At 45.9% G+C, this 19,271-nt stretch overlaps 1 long non-coding RNA gene across 1 annotated transcript; it reads left to right on the plus strand.

Moving 5' to 3' along the window:
• The first annotated feature begins 1,198 nt into the window (after positions 1-1,198).
• On the plus strand, positions 1,199-6,787 carry LOC115251776 (uncharacterized). Its single transcript, XR_003890306.1, has 4 exons — positions 1,199-1,302; positions 4,460-4,566; positions 4,927-4,967; positions 6,328-6,787. It is a non-coding gene; the product is annotated as an uncharacterized lncRNA (long non-coding RNA).
• Positions 6,788-19,271: the final 12,484 nt, after the last annotated feature.

A 19,271-nucleotide genomic window follows, 5' to 3' on the forward strand; every position in this document is an offset into this window, starting at 1 on the left:
ATAGGAATTCAGAGACAAAAGGCCACTCAGATCACACACGCACACGCATTTGTGCAGATATGTGATTACAGGGTTGGAGTGTGTTTGTGTGCCATCCCTGCTCCTGTGGGTTCCTGCCATTTCTGACACTGTGGAGGAGTAATTCTAATGAGCCAATGGCAGCGCGCGGCACAACCGGCTGTTTTCCGGTGATGCTAAATTCCGTGCGTGTGTTTTCACCTATGTGATCACATTTGGGGGTTGAGTCTGCAGGGACGCTATCTGTAATACGTGTGATTTAGCACACATCTGCTCTCACACACCGGGAGGAGAGAGCTGCATTAGCTCACAGCACACACACACACAGGAAGAGATACACACACACGGCGCTAATTAACCTGGTGGTTCTCACAGCTGCTGGCCCGACTTTGCTCCTGCCAAGACGGACGTGGGTGGTTCCTCAACCTTAGTCAATCTGCACTAATTGCTGGTCTTCGCTCCCCTGCGTCTTTACCTCGTTGCCTGTCAGCGTTCTATCTACCTGTCTGCTTTGACGAGCGACTCCCACGCGTTTGAGCCGCGGCGCCTCGCAGGTCTGGCTTTTGTTTCGTTTTATTTTGCCGTGCTGTCAAGGCGTTGTTTTGCAGAACACCCTGAGCGCTTTTCAACGTGTTCTTATTGCCTTCCAGTGATGGGCCTGGATGGTTTTCTTTTGAGAAGTTGTTGAACTTGTTCACGCTTTGTGCCCTCCACGCTGTCTTTTCTGTTCACTGGCAGAAAAACACTGGGAAAAGATTCGATTTGGTGCCACAGAGGGAACCTTCTGAATCTACAACAGCCGGAGGAACTTTAAACAACATTCTCAAACAACCCCTGGGAGGTCCCTCACATAATCACCAAAAGAACATTTCGAATATATTTATTAGGTATGCGTTTAATGCTAACAGCAGCAGGTTTCTGCGCTAATTTCTCCACAGCTGACATTAGATGGTGATTCTTATTGCTCGAAGCATGTCATTGTTTATGAATTATACATGAAGCTATTTCTATCTATCGGTCCAGTTGCAGACGTTCACTTAGATTTCAGATTTGATTTCGAGGGATGTGTTGGTAAGCCCCCAGCTTGTGCTGCGTTTACAACCTGTTACAGGCTAACCTGTTGCTGCATATGCTGATGATCAATGACCTCTCACTCATTCTTCTCCCTGAGGAACACAGGAATGGATCCATAAACGTGTTGCTACAGGATTCAAAGAGCTGCTATGGAGAAAGCGGCTCTGTAGACTTGCTGCTCACGACCGGTCCAGCCTTAAAAGGGAACAGGTATGAAGGGGTGGAAGCTGTTCTGTGTCAGTCCCACAAATGAATCCATCTGTCTTCCTTTGCTGGTTTCTCATGCTGACAGAGGTCAAATTCAGAGTAATTAATTTAAAGTGATACTAAAATGACACTTATTTGAAGTAACAGAAGAATATAAAAAGTATATTTATTGAATATTATATGTACAGTAAGGTTATGAACCTCTGTTAGTGACACATCACTAGCTAATTACTAGCTAGGTTAGCATATTAGCTCCCAAGTGCTAAGAGCTGGAGATGGATGGAGAATATCGAATGTCCTTCTAAGGAAATTTAAACAGACCTCTTCCTTTTCCTCTTTTATGAATCTTTTGGTAAAGTGGGATGACATAATAAGAATTAGGTTACTTTAACTTGAGCAAAGGTGTGAAATGGGTACAGCTAGCGCTCGTATTTCAGTGGGGGGGACAGCGCTAGCATGAGCACATAGGTTAGATTATCCAGTCTAACGTGTGAGCTCAGGGGGAGACTTTGCGTTGGTGTCGCTTATGATGCAGTACGATGGCCATTTATGAGAGTCTCCTTCCACTCACTGACACCATCGTCTGATGTCTGAGGAGAAAAAAAAAAAAACCCTCTATAATAATAATTATAAATAGTTTTGTGATTGTGTAAATGTTCCACAGAATGATTGTTTATCACTGCATGGGAGATGACAAGAGTGTGTGTTTGTGTGTGTGCTCGCACGCCAGAGTCCCTGCCTCCCATGTGGAAAACGTTGCCATTCGGAGCTTTTTCTGCCTCATAGATTCACAGCTGTTTCCTCCCATTTGAGGTGATTTGTCAAAACTGTTCCGCTGCAATCACATATCCATTTTAATGTTAACTTGTCCATATGAATTGAAAAATGGGCATAAAAATAATACAAACAACACCTCTAATTGTGCAGACTCACCTGTTTATGGGATAATAGATGTACTTTTTGTCTGTATGTCTTCTTTTATCTCTAAAATAGAAACGTGGCTACAAAAATGTACATAATCAAACATGTACGTGTGTCTGTGTGTGTCTGTGTCTGACATAGAACATAGCCTACAGTATATGGTTTGTTCTGTGTGACTGGGCTGCATTTAATATATATATATGTGTGTGTGTGTGTGTTTGTGTGTGTGTGTGTGTCTTTCTCTCTCCCTCCGAGTGTTTTATGGATTTTTCATACACAGACAGGAATCTGTTAACTGAGTGGGTTAAACATGAGCGTGAAATTTTCCAGGCTTTGAATTTCTAATATAAACACGTCTGAGTCAGGATGAGCGGGGAGGGGGTGTTTGGGGGTGGGGGGGTGGGGGGGGGGTGGGGGGGGTTAACTGACACTTCCAGTCATGTACATCTGAGGGAAGGGACACAAACCTCAGCTGTAAGTGTACTGAAGGTGTAACACAGCAGCAACAGAATCTCATGTTTGCATTTAAAACGTTATTTGCAGGAGAAAAAGCGTTAATCAATCTTGCGCTGCCCTTTCAGTGATGAAAAGACAAAAAACAGCTCAAACTAAAGCGATAAAGCCCAAACCTAAAGGATGTGTGAGCTGCACTTTATGGCCCCAGTGCAAAGGTGGGACCTGTAAACAGGCCAGGCCTCACGTGGAGATCATTTAAATGCTGCTAAACAGGCCAAGAGCTGTTGACCCCTGACCTAAATACGCCCATCCTTGACCTTGAATGGGTCAAGGATGGGCGTTTGAATACAATCATCTCAGCCGGGGTTGTTTGAATGACGCCTGAAGTCATCTAGTAATTATATAAAAGCTCAAACCCGCATCAGACCCTGAGAGTGAGACGTTCACAGACCAGCAGTTGTGTCCAGATTGAGATTAGATGGCGAGACTTTAATGCAGATAAATATTGAGGTGGGATGACTTAGAATCAATGGCGAGCACACGCCTGAAGCATGTGAGGCCCAGACAAGTGGAATCAAAATCCAAATCAATGTGCACGAGGAGTGAAAAGACAAACATGAATTGAATAGTGGAAATGTGTCTTTTAGAGGACCGGGTCATCTCTGTTTAGGTGGCGTTTCCTCCTCTCTACGTCTGATTCGCTTCTCGCCGGTGGGAGAAAATGTGAGATCCAGATGTGGAGAGTCGGCCACAGATGTGCACTGTTAAAAGCCAAGAAACACAAATCCCCTTCACTGTGCACGTTCCCTGTTTTTCGTAAAGGAAACCAGAGCTGTCGGGGAAGGTTAAAAAAAAAAAAAGCAGAGAGGAAAGGCAGAGAACAAAGGTGTCGCCTCTAACTAAACCTCCAGAACCGAATCGTCAGTTTAACTGCTCCAAATCGGCGACTACTTACTGGTTAGACTGGAACACCGTCTCTCTTTAACACACATATAAAAGCTCAATGGTCTCAGTGAAAGAGAATATTTTCCAGCATTAATGCTTCCTCTACTTACCTGCCTCGAAGCCCATCATTGTAGAACCAAGCCAGAGAGACCTCGTCCAAGGACTAGATGCTAATATGTGGGCACAGCAGAGAGCCTCCATTAAGACTGGCTCAGAGGACGGACGGCGAGCCAGTGGCGGCCTTCTAATGTCCATCCACTGTAACAAGCAATGGCGAACGTTGCTTTTTAATAGAGACGCTAAGAAAAGGTTCGTGCGCAGCCTTTCAACTGCACACTGCCCTCTGAAATACGTGCACGTGTCTCAGCCGTGGTCCTCGTGTCCTTTTGGGTGAGGGATTGTCAATCAGGCCGTGTTCAGTGCGCGTGGGGCTCCGGTCGATGACAAATAGGCCCGTACGGGGAGGCCTTGAGCTCAGATAATGTCTGCTGCCATCAGCAGGATGGTCCCCCTACATGAGCCCGGTCCTGCTCAAGGTTTCCTCCTGTTAAAGGGGAGTTCCTCCTTGCCACTGGTGCTTGTTGGGGGTCAGGCCCTGGGATTCTGTGAAGCACCTAGAGACAATTTTGATTGTAACAGACGCTATATAAATAAAGATTGATTGATTGAGTGTCAACTTCCAGATGCCGGGAGGGTTTATAGCAAAGGCCCGCTGCCTCGACGGTGCCTTCCCTGGGGGGGGGTTGCTAATGTATGTGCCGTATGTATTCCCCCAGTTAGAAGCTGCCTCGTCCTCATCACGGTAGCGCTGAATGAACGTGCGCGTCTCTTTCTGCAGGTTCAGATGTTCTTTTGGAGACGACTGCATGCAGCGCTGAGAGGCACCCCAGCCCTCCACCCCGCACCCCGACGCACCAATCAGCTGTCTCTGAGCACCTTCATTAGGTAATTGCGCTGTACGTTATAGATCATAATTGTCTAATCTTTGTTTGCCACGGATCCTATAAACACGCGGGCGAAAACAATAAAGTTGCCGCAGCTGTCGGCCGCCGATCTGTTTAAGACGACCCGACAGCTGCGCTCCTGTCTCGTCTGTTGAGATTCATTTGGCTGTGTGACAATTATTATTACTGATAATTTGTTATTAGCGCAAATTATTCGCCGAAATTGCGCGGCGAAAGACAGAAAGGAATGATGTGTGCGAACGAGGAGGAGGCTGTTTACTGGCTGTAAAGCCAGACATTTTGATTTTTCGTCTTTCATTAAAAGAAATGTGTGTGTGTGCGTGTGTGTGTTTTCTCCCAGATTAAAGGAGCAGCAGAGCTGCAGGAAATGGGAGCTGTGAGGTAGGATGAATGCCCTTTATTCTTTCTCATTTTATTTATGCTTTTCTTAGTCTTCAGGGCTTATTCAGATTCAATATAGCTTATAGCAATTCTACACGTACAGTGTTTACTGTTAGTCCCAATAATGCTTAGTGATGCTGTGTTTTTATTCTAAAATGTGCTAGAACAGCCTGTGAAGTGCTCACAGGCGTGGCGTGGACGCAGGTATGTCTGGAATACTTTAACACCGTGGGAACAAGATCACTTTAAACCCTTGAAAAGGCTGAAAGCTACTTTCTCCGATGACAAACCCTGCGGTCGCCAGACAGCTTGTAATAACGACAGCTCCCGTTGCCGGAGCAGGTTAAAGATTTAAATCTGTTTGATGCGCTAAAATCCGCTGAAGTGCAACTCCAACAAAGCCAAATCGGCTAAACGCGTTGACCGAATGCGCTTATTTATCTGGATGCGGTTTGGTCGCTCAGATCAAAGCTCCCTTTCTCTGCTTTTGCCTTTGATTTTTTCTTTCTGAGCCCCCTCGTTGGCAGTCAGATGGCGAAGTGGGTGATATTAATAAAAGAAAGACACACACACACACACAAAACAAAAGACAAAGAGGTCCTGAACGCCTCTTAATATAACCAGCAGAAAAATGATCTGTTTGTGATTATCGTGCTGTCTGGCTGGTGCGAGCGCAGCCCGATGCCGTCGCCACCCACAACAACGTGCAACAAATGCAATAAAACCGCACGACGTCTGCCAAGGCTACACGCACGCACACGCTCCACACCAGCTCTCCAGCATATGGGTCAGATCTAATCGCAATAATTTCATTTCCCCCCACTCATCAGCTCCAAACCAGATAGACTGGGTCCCATTTGTCCCGCTGCAGCGCTACTGGAGAGAAATATGACTGATAAGAGGACTTTTGTAATAAGCTGGCTGCGCGGATCTGATAAATGAGCAGCACGTTTCGCCAGTGAGGTGCAGCAAGATACGGCGGAGCGGCACCGACCCAAACGTGGCGGCTATAGGGCGGGAAAGAAATAAATAACTGGGGAAACAAATTAACTGTTGATTAGCAGCAAGATGGAGGAAGCTGCTTGGGAATGACTGAACACCACTTGGGAAATCTGGGAGACTGGAGGCAGCATTGGGATATCAAGCGGAAAGAAAAGTACCTAGATGTGGAAGATGCAGTGAATCCTCTTGGGTTTTTTAATGCACCATGATGCTATTTGCCCTTTTATTAAAGAATGCCTTTATCGAGATCCCTCACACACGTTCTGTAAACCCTTCTAAAACGGCATCAGCGACAGGAAGTCAGGTGACTGCTGTGGGGTTCTGGTTGGTCACCTTCGTTTCTATGCACCATCTGCAGGAGTTTCTTTCTTCCTGGAAACACCAGCGGAAGCCGCTCAGAAGGAAACTCGAGGAAGTCATCAGCCAGGATTCCGTCTGCTTGGCTGCCTCCCTGGGAATCATCCATGCACGGCCCAGTGCAGCCAGCCGGGAAACCAGTCGGCCATAGTCCAACGTTCAGTGGCACCTATCCCAAGAACCAATGAGTGATAAGTCTCATGACCTTTAACCTCCCCCATCCCTTCTCCAACTTTCTAAACCACAGCTGAGTGTCTCCTCCATTTACTGATGCTTGGTAGAGTTACGGGTCAGGACCTCCCCTCCCGTCTCCCCCAGAGGCCGGTTTGAGCCGCCATCGTCTCAGTCCTTCGTTCTCGTGCGATTCATCGTCCCCCAACCTAACCGGCACCCGTGGACATCACCGGTGGAGCTTTTCAATAAGAATTCTTCTAAAAGAAAAACACTGAATCCGGCCACTTACGCCAACGCAAAGTGGCTCCTGAAATAAAAATGTTTGTTGAAATTCCCAATTTGGAAATGCCGCGGCCTCCCTGGATGTCTGTTATTCTGCTGGATGTCGGCAAAAATGCCAGAAACTGAGACGCATGAGTCTCATCGCGCAGGCGTGGCGGCAGCAGCGGCTCCACGATGAATGTTTTAACACCCATCTTCCCTTCCCCGCCGTTCTGAATCCCAAACACTGCACTCGGAGTGAATTCCTTCGCTCTTTCAGAATATTTATTAGGAGGCTCACAAGAGGGAAAAAAGGTTGAAATAATTTCATTTCTATTATTTTGTGGTGAAAATTGAGCTTGTGAGGCCAATGAATTGGCATAATTATATGGGCTTAAATACAAATGTACAATGTGCCTATTAATTCTATTCTGCTCATTTCAAATGAATGACTCCATTTAATTAAATCAGATTGATTAGACCTTTTCCAGACTTTCCCCTCACAACCACATAATTATGACAAATAGAGCCACTTGACACCCTTTCTTCACCCTTCCTTTTCTGTGCCACTCAGTCTTTTCATGTCCCGCGTGAGGATTTACAGGCTTCTGGGAAGTTTCCGCGTTAATCCCACGCCACCCGAACGCAACGCTGTTTATTTCTGGACAGAATGAGGCCGTTTGCCGACTCGACGCAACGTTTGTGACTCCGGAGGCTGTTTCCGATGCTCAATACGGAGGGAGAACTTGAACTTTTTAAAATGTAGGAATTAATAGAGGCCCGACAGCGGGCGTTACTGGAAATATTGCAGCACTGTTGCGGCATCTTCCCCACCAGCTATTTCAGCTCCAGTCCTCTAGACTCAAGCTACCCTTGTTTCTTTATGCTCCACATCCTCGCGCCCACACGATGCAGTGGAACGGGTGACCGTGGATGTTAATGAGGGCATTTCTGAGTTTCTAAACACAGGAGCGATTCCTCTCAAAGCGGTTCTTTCCTCTACTTGCAATCATAAAAATATGAGGTCGGGTGTCCTTCTCAAGGTGAGAAATAAACAAAAATGAAAAACGCTGAGGCTTTACGGGTTGTTCTCTTCAGACAAGGCTCTTCCAACACCAGCAGAGCCACCAAAGTTTAGCTGGGAGACAAAGAGCGAAAGGAATATTAATGAAGCACAAATATGCAGAAAACACATTCAAAGGATTGTAATATTTAAAAAGCAGCACTCCAGGACCTGGTGAGTTAATGGCTGAATGGGCTCCTGCTCCTGAGTGTTTTTCTGAGCTTTGATTGCAATTTGGAAAAGGAATTATCTCATCGGGGTGCACGGGCGGAGGGAGGTCGGATCTGACAGTGAAGTGCTTGTCATTATGGAGATCTCTTTTCTTCTACATTCCCTTTGTCTAACACCTCTTTCCTTGCTGCTGTTTGACTGACTCATCCAGTTGCAGTTGTTCTGCAGTGGCACTGAAATATTGCTACTCTTCCGTAAGTGGGTACCTTCCAGACATTTGCAGAAAAAAGAAGAATGCATGGCTGAAAGTCTGCAGTCCGCTTTGGGTCTCTCGCGCTGATGCTACCCCCCCATCCAGATGCCTCTCCCTGTTCCCCCGGTGATTCCAGCGGTCGCTGCGTGATGCCTCGCTTAAGTGACTGTTGAAAATGCCGCGTGTGCGAGGGTCCTGACGTCTTCCTTTAATTACCGCACCACCACGGCGAACACTGGTCACCCTTCCCTGATGCTCCCCAGTCAGCTGAAGAGGGGAGCGAGTCCTGAAGGCCTGAAGGAGTGTTGGAAATGTTGGAATTCTAAACCTCATATCAGTCGGTTCTCATCATTCCGATGCTTATTTTGGTGAAATATATTCATACGACCCTGCTTTCAGTGTCGGATGAGGGGTTGCCGGGGAGCCGGGGGTGTGGTTGTTAAATGGTCATTGCTCGGTTAATGTCCCCATTAGTGTCAGCAGAGTGACTGCTGTCGGACGTGAACCCTGGTGCACGCCGTGCGTTTCTCTCTCCCCAGCTCCATCCCCCCGTTCAGAGCAAAACGGTTACACTCACGGTAATGGGCCCCGTTGTGCGTGCGCGTGTGCTCGGCAATTCCTAGTTCCAAAGCACATCTCGAGTGCCTTTACAGAGCAGTGAAGGGTGGGATTTTTAGAGTTGAGGGAGGTTCGAGGTTATCTACTCAATAAAAAGGACAATATTAATATATTGTTAAAACACTCACAGTAAAAGCGGTGCCCAATTGTACAAATAACACAAATCCTTGACACCAATAAACCCTGCATGCTGTTTGCATCCAGCATCGTCCTGGGTGTAAATGTGGAAGATGAAGGCAGATTCACCAGCTACAAAATGCTCTTTACGATGAAGAAAGATGACAAACGTTCATTTGTACGTGAAACTCGGAGGAGCCTCCGGTAAGAGGCCATCGGTAACCACAGCGAAAGAATAAAAATAATGAACAACAAGCGAATAGCCACTTTTCCACTCCATAAACTTTGACTAGGAACCATTAACCTCCAGAGGAACTATGCGCTCTTCGGTTGTGTTGGTGTGTTTGCCATATTGAGCCCAGCGCTGGTCATTTCTGACTGACCAGACAGGCTCAGCGTTCCCTTTTAGAACAGGAAAACCCGTTCTCCACTGTGTTCATGTGAAGAATGATATCAAATGGAAACAACAAGCTTTACGCTGTCATATCAATGTCATGTTATGGTAAAGATAAAATTATGCATTATGTACAAAGGTGTCATATATAGCGCATTCAGTGGTATTTAAATAAGTCCTTGCTAGATAATGAATAATGTGTGTTTATTGTAAATACAGCAACAGCTAATAAGAAAAAATGGCTCTGAATAGTTGTAAGAAACTGAGAAACTGATACTCTCTTCAGTTTAATCAGCACTAATGTGCCGGTTAACCTACGTACATCGTCCCTGTGAGGGTGATGTTTGGTCACCCGCGCTGTTCGTTCACTAGACTCAGATCAACCACACAGACAACAGGTGGCCTTGCAAGGGAGAGCTGACGAGCAGTTCAAGCTTCCTCTCTCAACTCCGTCAGTCTGCTGCTCGCTCTCCTCTTTTATTTGGTTCACACAACATTGGTATCAAAACAACTTCATGATTCCTTCTCCTCCTATCTCTACGACTTCCTCGTGTCCTTGAACATGATACCTCCCAGTGCTGGGAACATAACAGCTACAATACTTGAGTCAAACACTCATACATTCCTTTTGATTAAACATTCTAAATCTACTTACTATACTTACTATACTTACTATAGCATTGAAACGATAATAGTAATAACAACAATAATTCTTCTCACATTTCCCTCCTGTTTATCGTTAAATGCGTCTAGATTCTCATTGTCAGTATTACATCATTTCATTTCATGAAATTTAAATGCATTACGTCATTTTCCTAGAAACACATTTCTTACACTCAGAGTTCAACATGTGTACAGCTTAAGACATCTTAAACATTTCATTTACATCGTGCATCACATTTGTCCATTCTTCTTCTGATTCCTCTTCATCGTTGTCCAGTAGAGATCGTTCTTCCACCTGCAGCAAAGTACTAGTAACAGCTGATCCCACGAGCCGGCCAATGCAACCCCGAACAAGAGGTACTACACAGCAAGCTAGTATGGCTAATACTAGCAGCACTATCCCTATCATCATTCCTATCTTGAACAGTAGTTCCCTCCACCTTGATAACATTCCTGTAAGCCAGTCTGGTGGGGGACTACCATCATCAATCATAGCTCTCTGTAGCTTAGTTAAATTTTTCAATGCGCTATCTATCAGGTGACCGTCCGCATCATTCTCTGGGATGAACGTACAACAGTAATCTCCTACCATTGCACACACTCCTCCCTGGGGGGCCGTTATGAGATCTAAGGCCATCCTATTCTGCATGGTCATCAGTCTTAGCGCTGTCATTTCTTCCTTGACTCCTGTGAGAGCAACTTTTGTCAAATTAGTAAATACTTTCAACCTGTAATCAACTGTTTCCAATCTCAATATGTTCTTTCCTATTCCTAGCCACGGAAAGAGAGTCATGATCACTTTATTTCCGGTTGGCCAATGCTTAAACTCTCGTGGTACATCTGTGCCCCACACTGAGTCATGTGGTTTGAATAACAGTATGTGTGATTTATTGCACCTAGCACAGGGAATCTGAATCTATTGGCTTTCCCTGCCATTGTCCGTAGTGGCTCTTGGGTGCAGTTGCTGCGAGCGAACCACGTTCCATCCAACAACTTGAGTGCGAAGTTCGTGTCACGGCTTAGCCCTATATGGACAAAGCACTGTCCTACACTCCCTGTCATTGGTTCAGCAGTTATTCGCGGTGTATGCACAGAAACTGGTAGCATAGAACAAACATAACAACGAGAATGATTCTGCGTCCGAGCTGTGAAATTAGCATAGCGCCACCATGTATTCAAACTGTAAGTGTGTGAGGACTCTGGATCTTGTTCTAACCATGAATGTTCTAAATGGCTAACTGGGGTGCGTTTAGCGCGCGCGTAGCTCTCATCCTGTCTCAGAGCATCTTTCTGTCCCTGATTACCTCCCTCCTGTCGGAAGTTCCAAAGACCAAAACTCACGAGTCCCACCGTCACAGCACTCACCACAATTAGGAAGAACAACTTCATTTCCTTTTAGATCCTCTTCACAGGTTCCGACGGGGTTCAGCCGTTGCTGGACCTATACAGGCCGTCAGCCGTTTACGGAGAGTCCGCCACTGCTCCCTCGCCTTCACCTGGAAGAATTTTCTGTTTCTTACAATGGGAAAGGTGTATCCACGACAGTTCTCCGTCCACTCGAACTGCAGTCTTTGTGGTCAGCTGTACTTGATAAGGACCTTCCCATCTAGGCGTGTTCCACCTCTTCCGCACAAACTTCTTCACCCACACGTAGTCGCCCGGTTGAATGGGTTCCTGGGGGGTGGAATCTGTGGAAGACACAGGACTAGGCAGAACATTTACTGTATTCACACATCGGTTGAGTAACACTTTTTTCAGATAATCTGCTATTGTTTCCTCAACATGTTCTAACTCATTTGTTGTTGCAAAGTATGGCAGGCAATAAGGCCGCCCATATAATGCTTCAAAGGGTGTGATGCCTGTTTTCTTGTGTGGTGTTATGTGCATCCATAATTTCACCAGGTCGAGACAAAACATCCAGTTCTTTCCTGTCTCGTCCATACATTTCTTCAGTCTGTTCTTAATAGTACCGTTGACTCTTTCAACCAACCCTGCACTCTGAGGGTGGTATGCGCAGTGATTCTTCAAATCAATGCCCAAAGTTACTCCTACAGTTTTCACTATCTCATTTACAAAATGGCTTCCATTGTCGCTCCAGATGACCTTCGGGATGCCAAACCTGGGAATGATTTCTCTACATAAAACTTTTGCTACTGTCAGTGCATCTGCTTTTGCTGTGGGGAAAATTTCTACCCACCTAGTAAATCCATCTAACACTACTAGACAATATTGTTTACCTTCACATGGTGTTAGCTGAATAAAATCTAGAAAAACTGTGTGAAATGGATGATTTGGTAATGGTGTAGTGCCTGCAGGGGCCTTAAGGGCTCCCTGTGGGCTGTGTTTTACACAAATAGCACATTGTGAACAAAAAATTTTTTGAGTATGTATGAAATCCTATAGTATAATAATGTTCATTAACCATCTGTACCATCCCTCCTGTTGAGACATGGCATGGCCCATGGCTCACTAATGCTGCCCATTTATGCATATTCCGGGGAAGGATTGGCTTGTTTCCTATGGTTAATAGTCCTTTATCATCCAGTTTGGCTCCTCGCTTCTTCCACGTGGCCTTTTCTTTTTCTGGAGCACTTTGTTGCATTTCTTTTAGAATATCATTATCTGCAGGTTCTAAGGTAAATGATTCCTCATTATCAAGAAGTGTGTTGTTATTTGCTGCAGCCTTTGCGGCTCTGTCAGCAAAGGCATTGCCTTGTGAGACTGCGTCTGTGTTGTTAGTGTGTGCAGTGCATTTACATACAGCTATTTTACGTGGCTGCTGTACTGCTGCCAATAACTTTTTTAACAGTTCTGCATGCATGACCGGTTTGCCGTCGACGTTTTCATCCCTCTTAAATTCCATTGTTGAGCAAACACAAACAGCGTAGAAAATGCATATTGACTATCTGTGTAAATGGTAACATCTTGTCCTTTGCTTAGTTCACAGGCACGTGTGAGTGCGACGAGTTCTGCTGCTTGAGCAGAATAGGAGGAGGGAAGTGATTTCGCCTCCACCACCTCAGTTGCTGTAACTACTGCATAGGCAGTTCTAGTGCGTCCAGTCATCCTTTCTCGATGATCCATCCACAAATAGTGTCTGTCCTGTAGTCAACGCAACATCACTGAGATCTGGTCGCGGCAGGACCTTGGTGGAGACCTCATCCAAGCAGTTGTGCTGGTGTCCCTCTTCTGCGGTGGGTAGCAGCGTCGCTGGGTTTAAGGTCGTGCAGCGTCGAATCGTCAGATTCGGCTGAGACAGCAACACTGCCATGCAGGAAAGATGACGTGCGGGCGACAGGAATGCTATCTTACTTTGTAGCAGCAGTATTGACACTGCATGTGGAACTAGCAAAGTTAGCTCATGATATAGCACCACTCCTGCGGAGGCTTTTACTGCCTCAGATGCTGCCACCACTGCTTTAACGCATGGTGGGAGTGCACAAACTACGGAATCTAGCTTGTGGGAGTAGTAGGCCACTGGCTGCCTCTTATCTCCGTGTTTTTGCAACAAAACTGAAGTCATAAAATTACCTTTGCAATCTACGACCTGCTCAAAAGGCTTCTGATAGTCTGGCAGCTTTAACACTCCAGCACCTACAAGGGCCTGCTTTGTGTGTGTAAATGCTTTTTCAGCTTCAGGGGTCCAAGTTAACACATCAGTCATTGCTAAGGGATTATCATACATCAATGCTTGTAAAGGGGCAGTTATTTTCGCATAATCTAAGATCCATGATCTGCAAAAATTCACTAGTCCTAAGAATGACATCATCTGCTTCTCTTACCCACAGATTAACCATTCTATCTACAGACCACACTCCTTCGGCTGTGGTACGAATCATCAACTAAAGCTGAGAGATAAGATCTCTTCCTAACAGATTTACGGGACATGTGGTGGAGATCACGAAAGGGGCTTTAAGTGTGATTCCACTTACGGGGTCACAAACATCTACAGGAACTGACATTCTTTCTTTGGTTATGAGACCATTTGCTGATCTCACAAAAATCTGTGTAGAAGTTGGTGTCAGGGCTATTGGATCTCTAATTACTGATTTACCTGCACCCGTGTCTACTAAGAATGTTAAAGAATTACCTAACACGGTCAGTTGTACTTCTGGTTTGCCTTCAGCAAACAGGAAGATGGTTTCTAAGTCTAAAACATCTTCTAAGTCATCTTTTTCAAATTGGTCAAATTTTGTGCCCTGATTTGTTTTAATTTTTGTGACATCTTTTTCCGGTTCTAGTCATTGTTGAGGTGGATTAGAACCTTGCTGCTGTCCTCTATTGTATCCCTGGTCACGTTGTTTTTTTTTTGCAATCACGTTCCCAGTGTCCATAATTTTTACAATAATGACACTGATCTTTTTCACGGGAATTGCCTCCTCCTCCCCTTCCGCCTCGGCCTCGCCCACGTCCGCGGCCTCGGCTTGGGAGAGGGTTGGCATTGAAAAACATGCCTGTTGATTGGTTCTTACTTTTTTGGCATTGTCTTTCAGCATGCATAGCATGTTGTTCATAGCGGTTTAGGTTACTAGTTCCGAAATCAACTAATTGTCTCTCTACCCAGGTTTTTATCTCTGATTTTGATCCCCCATGTATAGCTTGCTTTAACTGCTGTTGGTAGGGACCTTCTGGTTCTTCCGCATACGGAATTCCACTATTTTTCCGGAACACATCTTTCATTCTCATGCTATAGTCTTCAAAACTTTCGTCAGTCTTTTGTCTCGTGGCCGTAATGGCGCTGTAGTCAGCTCGTCTAGTAAAAGTAGTTCGCATGCGCTCGTACAGTCTGTCAAGTCTGTCATTTAGTTCTTGGCTGCCAGGCTGCCATGGTTGTTGAGTGACTGGATCCACTGGGACCCAATCTCCTCTAACAGTGCCCCATTTCTTGCCATTAACGCACATGAGGACTTGCTGGGTTTCAGTATGGTAACTTCTTTTAATTTTATAATATTGCCTGGCCTGTCTAAGTTACCATCCCAATCGAACTTAGTCATCCACAGCTGAACATATGAGCATGAACCTGGATATTTGTCTTCCATGTGTTTACATGATGCTGGGATTTCGAATTCAGCACCTTTTGTGGAATGTTGGTTGCCCATGTTTGCACTTTATTTATCAGTTTTTATGTACTTGAGTGGAGACGCCTGATCTCCCGACTGAACAACCCTCAATCCATACAGGATATCTAGTTCAGTCCCTCCGCCGTGGCCTTATAACCCCTCTTTTTTAATCAGGAGAGTATACACCAAGCTTCTACCTCCGAGGAGGCGGGTGTATCTTGCCTCTGCTTCTCTCCTGATGGCCAGGCAGGTAATACCGCGGTATATTCCGTGTAGCGCTTTTTGTGTCTTATACTCACTCCGTTGCCTCGATGGTTTCTCTCTGAGTTGTTTTAGTGCCTTCCTCCCGTCACTGGAGATGGTCGCCCTGGGAGGGACGAAGACCGGCCTTCCGTCAACTCGTGATGAAAGGTCTTTCACTTCGGACGTCCTTTTGACTCCGGCTGTGCACAGACTTCGGCGTTCGGTCGTCCCACGGCGCTCCTCTCCAGGTCTTGGGATCCGGCTCGAAGGACCAATTTTTGTGAGGGTGATGTTTGGTCACCCGCGCTGTTCGTTCACTAGACTCAGATCAACCACACAGACAACAGGTGGCCTTGCAAGGGAGAGCTGACGAGCAGTTCAAGCTTCCTCTCTCAACTCCGTCAGTCTGCTGCTCGCTCTCCTCTTTTATTTGGTTCACACAACATTGGTATCAAAACAACTTCATGATTCCTTCTCCTCCTATCTCTACGACTTCCTCGTGTCCTTGAACATGATACCTCCCAGTGCTGGGAACATAACAGCTACAATACTTGAGTCAAACACTCATACATTCCTTTTGATTAAACATTCTAAATCTACTTACTATACTTACTATACTTACTATAGCATTGAAACGATAATAGTAATAACAACAATAATTCTTCTCACATCCCATTTTTAGCTACACTTAATGGTCCTCCTGCTCATAACGTCAAACAAAAACACACCGAAAGCTGTCAGCAGAGACCAGAGTACAGGAAATAACGCAATGTGTAAATTGTTTCCAGACATATGTCAGATTGTCACCACTCCTCACACCCATGCTGTGTTCTGTTTGAGAACCACGGCGGCGCGAGGAAATGATCCCTGGCTGACGCGTGAATTCGCGCCCGCTGACTCCACGAGCGCAGAACAAACATACGGGCGGGCTCAGGACGGCGATATCCTGGACGCCACAGTCAATTACGCGTCATCTGTCTGTTCTGATTAATGTGTCTCGGGTCAAACGTAATTAACCGGAACGTGGACTCTGCCTGCAGAGCTCCATCATCGTTGCCACGACGATCAAAATGCTTCAGATGAAGCTCAATATACATTTTTCATTAGGCTCCTCTTATTTACTCCCAGAACAAGTTCACAGATTCCAGACGACCTTTACTGAAGGCATCTTTTATGTTGTCACCCTGCCTTGAACTAGACAATGGGATATAGGCTCTGCATGTTACTATAGTGACTGTATCACGTCTGACAATCGGCATATGCACCATAAAGACGTCCAAGGTCACAGACCCACGCACACAATGTCCTCCTAATTATGCACGACGTCCCTTTCCAGTGATGACATTTCCAAAGATGTGCGGGCAGAAGGAATAGAGGGGGCGGACATGTGTGCAGTGCATCTAGAACATCGGCGGTATAGAAAAGAGAGGGAAACGAACGGAGGCGTGCGGCGATGCCGCCGCGACTCAGTCCCGCCTCGCTCGCAGCCTCCGATGACCTTTGCGTGCCGCCGCTGCGAGCAGAATGACCCGGCAGCACTCATTAAATCCAATGGAACGCATCGTTCCCCACTAATTGTTTTTCACTGACAAACGGCTCCTCCGACTCCCGAAGACTGCAGCAGCGGGGGGGGGGGGGGGGGGGGGGGGGGGCTGCCTCGAGCCAACTGACTTCACTAATGAGAGCTGCCACACTGCGTGCGTGCACGTGCGTGCGTGTCTTTACTGTATCTGCGCTGCTAGCTTCCCTCGCTGTGCACCAGCATGTGTAAAGTCGGATGCACTGCTACATTAGGCCCAACATACGCCATTAAGTCGTTTCTCCGGTGTCAATCACGGCAACGCCGGGTTGTTGTCAACACATTAGGCTTTTGTATATCACCGCTGCGAAACTTTGCAGCCAATCACCTTCCACACAAACTAAGAGCAGCAATTATTTTAATGAGCTTGAAGTTATTTTCCGTTCAGCGTCTCAACAGAAAAACAAATCTGGGGAGGGGGTCGGGGGGAAATGGGCTCCTCGGTTCTTTTTCCACAGTGCAAATACATTTGGAGACTTTTTTTGTGTGGTTAAAGGACACAAAGCTGCAAATTAATCATCTCCCGCATATACGTGCAGCCAGCTTGGACTGTCACGGCGCCAGGTTGGGACTGGGATGACCGTGGCTGTGTTGCACCAGTGGCAGCAGATCCCGGTGAACGGGGGAAAATGGACAAGATGACGTGAAAACCCGTAACGTCAGCACAGTTTATTTGAGATCAGGCAATGCCGATATAGAAAACCTTGAGGTTAAGTAAGCGCCGCCACTCACGCCGCTGCCTCCTCTCTATTTCTGTGTATTTCTCTCCATTGTTCTCCCTTCATCTTCCACCTGTTCCACGGTCGAGTGGACGACGCTGAATCTCATTACGGGGAAACCTCTTCGCCCCTCCCCAGCGCCACTGCCTGGCACCGATCCATCAGAGGGGCAGTCAAGCTGCACGCCGCCCCATCGCCACTCCTCTCTGATCCCCACCAGGGCCCGGCGCTGCGGCAGGGGCCCCAGCTGGGGGAGCGCCAAAGGTCGGTCATTATCAAATGACGGATAGCTTCATATCAGGTGTGTAAAGTGGGCGAACGTTGGAGGGGCCATCTGGCTGATGATCTGGGGGAAGTGTGCAGGTACAGCGGGGTGGGTGGTGATGGATGACGGCCGCCAATCACAAACTTTTGGCATCAGGGAGAAATAGCTGTGTCTTTGTAATAGTGCTGAAACTGTATCATACGTGTTTTTAAAAGGTCAGTGCGCTTAAGAAAAAAGGCAGAGAGCGGCACCTCTGACCTTTAAAGTCCTCGCCTGATGCGTTAAAGTGCTTCAGTTGCTGAACTGCTGATTTCTGTTCATATTAGGCCTCATTTGCTGGCAAAGAAGTGCTGAAATTGGGGCTTTTTAGCATCATTAATTTGTTGGGTATAAGGTGGAAGGCATGCCAGTCACTGATTCTGTGGTCCTTTAACAACAAAATCACCCCCCCACACACCCAAAAAATAAAAATAAATAAGGTTATTATCATATTTTCTTTTATTTTCCCACCATTTTTAACATTTCTTTCTGAAATTTGCTGGTTTGTGCTGCGGTGTCAGGTTTTTCATCACAAGCACGGCGTGTCGGTCCTAAATGCGTCCTTGTGTGTGTGTGTGGGGGGGGGGGGGGGGGGGGGGGGGGGGGTAAAATTGTCTTCTGGCGTCTATGAAACAAGCGAGTCAAGAAGATGCGTGAAAACAAAGGAGCGATGTGAGGGTTGTTAATTACTTCCTGAGCCTGAGTTCATTCATCAGATGAAACGTGTGGTTGTTTTGCCAACATCAAGAAACCACCGTGGTAGAAATTACAAAGGGCAGCAGCTTCAATGAGATGGAAATGTGCCTTTTATTGTGCTGACATTAATCAGTTGCTATTATTACATGAAAAATGCGTGTAAACTACAAAAAAAGTATAATATGTACATATATAGATATGCGTGTTATATGCATCTAATATATATTAGATGCATATAACACACTTGTTCCCATTCAAAAGTATTGACAGATTTATACAATATATGCATAAAATATAGAAATTAAATAATTTTATATAAGAAATCATTTAATATTTTTTAACATATCCACATCCACATTTATATGTGCGTGTGTATATATATATATATATTTTTTTTTTTTTTCTCCTCTCTAATGGAAAAAGAAGATGTTTCCTGGTGATCTGAGCACGTTTCCAGCAGATGAATTCCCTTCCCAACCTCCCCGTGTGTGAAATCAGAACTCGGCTCTTTTCCAGGCTCACTGAGGAGCAAAGCGCCAGAACATTTCTCAGATTTGGTCCGCCATCTTTTTTTTTCTTTTTTTTCATTTTCACGACCAGAGAAGCGCGCACGACTGACAAAACAAATGA

Source organism: Takifugu rubripes, chromosome 12, assembly GCF_901000725.2.
Source record: "Takifugu rubripes chromosome 12, fTakRub1.2, whole genome shotgun sequence".
NCBI lineage: Eukaryota > Metazoa > Chordata > Actinopteri > Tetraodontiformes > Tetraodontidae > Takifugu > Takifugu rubripes.